Here is a 5015-nt window from a genome sequence, read left to right on the forward strand (position 1 = left end):
ATCCTTTATACCACGGTAAAGGGATCCCTGTGTGAGTAGAAGAAGAGGGGGAGACAAAGAATGTAATATAATGGAAGAAACACAACTGTGAGGAGGGTTGAGATGTGAGATGAGATGTTAGTAGATGAATAAATAAATAGAATAAGATGAGAGAGAAGGAACTTTCGAAAATAATTTTTGAAAAAGAGTTAGTGATTTTTGAAAATAGTTTTTGAAAAATGTTAGTAATCTTCGAAAATTAAGATTTAAAAATTAAAATAATTAATAAATTAAAAAGAAATTTTGAAAAAGGGGGGAGATATTTTCGAAAATGAGAGAGAGAGAGAGTTAGTTAGGTAGTTTTGAAAAAGTTAAGAAACAAACAAAAAGTTAGTTAGTTAGTTGAAACAAATTTGAAAATCAATTTTGAAAAGATAAGAAGTTAGGAAGTTAGAGAAGATATTTTGAAATTAGATTTTTGAAAAAGATAAGATGAGAAGATATTTTTGAAAAGATATGATAGAAATTAGTTTTTGAAAAAGATTTGATTTTTTTAAAATCACAATTAATGACTTGATTCATAAGAAATCACAAGATATGATTCTAGAACTCAAAGTTTGAATCTTTCTTAACAAGCAAGTAACAAACTTGAAATTTTTGAATCAAAACATTAATTGTTATTGTTATTTTCGAAAATTTGGTATAAAAATAAGAAAAATATTTTTGAAAAATATTTTTGGAATTTTCGAAAATAACTAAGAATTTTGAAAAAGATTTGATTTTTGAAAAAGATTTTGAAAAAGATAAGATTTTCAAATTGAAAATTTGATTTGACTCATGAGAAACAATTTGATTTAAAAATTTTTGAAAAAGTCAATACAAATTTTCGAATTTGATGAGAGAAAAAGGGAAAGATATTTTTTTTTATTTTTTTAATTTTTATGATGAGAGAGAAAAACACTAAAAAGATGCAATGCATGAAATTTTTAGATCAAAACATGTGATGCATGCAAGAATGCTATGAATGTCAAGATGAACACCAAGAACACTATGAAGATCATGATGAACACCAAGAACATATTTTTGAAAAATTTTTTTATGCAAGGAAAACATGCAAGACACCAAACTTAGAATTCTTTAATGCTTAGACACTAAGAATTCAAAAATGCATATGAAAAATAATAAAAGACACAAAACAAAAAATCATCAAGATCAAACAAGAAGACTTACCAAGAACAACTTGAAAATCATGAAGAACACTATGAATGCATGAAATTTTCGAAAAATGCACGATGCATATGCAAGTGACACCAAACTTATAACATGACTCAAGACTCAAACAAGAAACACAAAAAATATTTTTGATTTTTATGATTTTCTAATTTTTTTTGGATTTTTTTTCGAAAATTATTTGTAAAAGAAAAAATAAGGATTCCAAAATTTTTAATATGAATTCCAGGAATCTTGCCATGTTAGTCTAAAGCTTCAGTCCAGGAATTAGACATGGCTCACTAGCCAGCCAAGCTTTCAATGAAAGCTCCAGTCCAAAACACTAGACATGGCCAATGACCAGCCAAGCTTCAGCATGTAATTCAGACATGACATGCCTGACATACCCTTCAGTCGTGTAACAGCTGATGGTTGGAAACCTCAGTCCAAAAGAATTTAGACATGGCTTTACAGCCAGCCAGGCTTCACATGCTTCATGAAACACTAGAATTCATTCTTAAAAATTTTGAATAAATTTTTGAAAATATTTTTATTTTTTTTTTCGAAAACAAAAGAAAAATTTTTGAAAGATTTTTTTTTTGAAAAATTTTTGAAAACAAAACAAAAAGAAAATTACCTAATCTGAGCAACAGGATGAACCGTCAGTTGTCCATACTCGAACAATCCCCGGCAACGGCGCCAAAAACTTGGTACGCGGAATCGTGATTACACTTTAATTATGTAAAATTCATTGCTCTTTCTTTTCTCGGCAACGGCGCCAAAAACTTGGTACGCGAAATCGTGATTACACTTTAATTATGTAAAATTCATTGCTCTTTCTTTCCCTGGTAATGGCGCCAAAAACATGATGCCAAGACCATGGTTCACAACTCCGTGTAACTAACCAGCAAGTGCACTGGGTCGTCCAAGTAATACCTTACGTGAGTAAGGGTCGAATCCCACGGAGATTGTTGGTATGAAGCAAGCTATGGTCACCTTGCAAATCTCAGTTAGGCAGATATAAATTGATAATGGTGTTTTCGAATAATAATATAATAGAATAGGGATAGAAATACTTATGTAATTCATTGGTGAGAATTTCAGATAAGCGAATGGAGATGCTTTCGTTCCTCTGAACCTCTGCTTTCCTGCTATCTTCATCCAATCAGTCTTACTCCTTTCCATGGCTGGCTTTATGTGATACATCACCACTGTCAATGGCTACTTTCGGTCATCTCTCGGGAAAATGATCCAATGCCCTGTCACGGCACGGCTAATCGTCTGGAGGCATCACCCTTGTCAATGGCTTCATCTTATCCTCTCAGTGAAAATGGTCAACGCACCCTGTCACGGCACGGCTATTCATCTGTCGGTTCTCGATCATGCTGGAATAGGATTTACTATCCTTTTGCGTCTGTCACTAACGCCCTGCAATCGCGAGTTTGGAGCTCGTCACAGTCATTCATTCATTGAATCCTACTCGGAATACCACAGACAAGGTTTAGACTTTCCGGATTCTCTTGAATGCCGCCATCATTCTAGCTTACGCCACGAAGATTCTGATTAAGAGATCTAAGAGATACTCATTCAGTCGAAGGTAGAACGGATGTGGTTGTCAGGCACGCGTTCATAGGGAATGATGATGATTGTCATGTTCATCACATTCAGATTGAAGTACGAATGAATATCTTAGAAGCGAAATAAGATGAATTGAATAGAAAACAGTAGTACTTTGCATTAATCTTTGAGGAACAGCAGAGCTCCACACCTTAATCTATGGAGTGTAGAAACTCTACCGTGAAAATACATAAGTGAAAGGTCCAGGCATGGCCGAGATGGCCAGCCCCCAAAACGTGATCAATAGATCAAAAGATAACCCAAAGATGTCTAATACAATAGTAAAAGGTCCTATTTATAGTAAACTAGCTACTAGGGTTTACATGAGTAAGTAATTGATGTATAAATCCACTTCCGGGGCCCACTTGGTGTGTGCTTGGGCTGAGCTTTGAGTGTTACACGTGCAGAGGCCATTTGTGGAGTTGAACGCCATGTTTTGATCCATTTCTGGCATTCAACTCTAGTTTTGGATCCTTTTCTGGCGCTAGACGCCAGATTTGGGCAGAAAGCTAGCGTTGAACGCCAGATTACGTCGTCTATTATTGGCCAAAGTATGGACTATTATATATTTCTGGAAAGCCCTGGAAGTCTACTTTCCAACACAATTGGAAGCGCGCCATTTCGAGTTCTGTAGCTCCAGAGAATCCACTTTGAGTGCAGGGAGGTCAGAATCCAACAGCATCAGCAGTCCTTCTTCAACCTCTGAATCTGATTTTCGCTCAAGTCCCTCAATTTCAGCCAGAAAATATCTGAAATCACAGAAAAACACACAAACTCATAGTAAAGTCCAGAAATGTAAATTTAACATAAAAACTAATGAAAACATCCCTAAAAGTAACTAGATCCTACTAAAAGCATACTAAAAACAATGTCAAAAAGCGTATAAATTATCCGCTCATCAACCACTTATTTTTCGTCACCCTCTCGTGACCTTTTAATCATTTCATAAATCACATGTGTCGTGTTCTCTTTTCCCTTTCTTTCTTCTTCTTAACAAACCGAACTCAAATCATTTTTATTTAAAACCAACACCAACTTCAAAACCATTTCAGATTTAAACCTCTTTCAAAAGACTAAAAAGAATCATTTATTAAGTAAATATCACGGCAGAGTCTCGAGACTTTAGGGAGGACGACAATCAAACTCGTTCTTTAAAATTAATAAACTCCTTGAATCATAATTCCTTAAAATGTAGTTCTTTAATCAAACACAAAACATAAAGTCTTCTTTAATGAGTAAATATTCAATACATAATCTTTTCTAAACAAATCACATTCAAAACATAAAGTTTTTCCTTAATAAATCAAACCCAAACATAAATCTTTTCTTAATAAATCAAAAACCAAACAATAATGTAACACCCTAATTACCCTAATTACCCTAAGTCTTACCTCTAGCCATAAAGCAAAGGTTAATCAGAGGTTACGACAATCCTAAAGCTTATACATAAATATATAGATAGAGATCCTAAAGCTTATACTCAAAAGACTCCATAACAAGATAGAGATCCTCCGCTCTGTCACCACCAAAGCAACTCACCGAGGTGGGTGGCAACCTGCATATGAAAAATAACAACAGAATATGGTATGAGAACCGAAAGTTTTCAGTATGGTAACAGTGCCCAGTGATGTAAGATATAAGACTCCGGGATGCCAGAGGCAATCCTAGAACTTCATATCCATCACGAGATTCATCTTAAAGCATAACTAAAATATTAAAGCATAACTTAAAACCATAATGACAAAAGGGTAATCTAACTTAGGGGATTTTCTAATCTAACAGTTCTCCGCTGTCCCACAGCCTTCGCCAACCTATCCTCTATGCGATCCCATCGCCACCGCCTTCCAAACCTCCTCAATCCCAGTAGAATACACAATTAATACAATGCAAGTAAAACACAAGTATAGGTATATATGTCAAGTAATTCAATCAGAAAATTAGGCATGTTATACAATTAGGCAAGCAATACAAGTCGGCAAAGCAAGAAAACAGATAGAAGATGCACATTATGAATAACTGTCCTATAGGCTGTGATATCACATTGTCGGTTCAACTACCAACCCAACACATCTCCATGGAGATGTCGCCCTTCGGAATCATAATGGGAACCCCCGAGATATGGTGCTCGGAACACCGTCTAGGATTTTGTGCCTGCACACTCTAGTGATTCGAAGGGATGCGAGCAGGATATTGCCACGGACCTCACATCT

The sequence above is a fragment of the Arachis hypogaea genome, chromosome 19 (genome assembly GCF_003086295.3).
Source record: "Arachis hypogaea cultivar Tifrunner chromosome 19, arahy.Tifrunner.gnm2.J5K5, whole genome shotgun sequence".
In the NCBI taxonomy this organism is placed as follows: domain Eukaryota; kingdom Viridiplantae; phylum Streptophyta; class Magnoliopsida; order Fabales; family Fabaceae; genus Arachis; species Arachis hypogaea.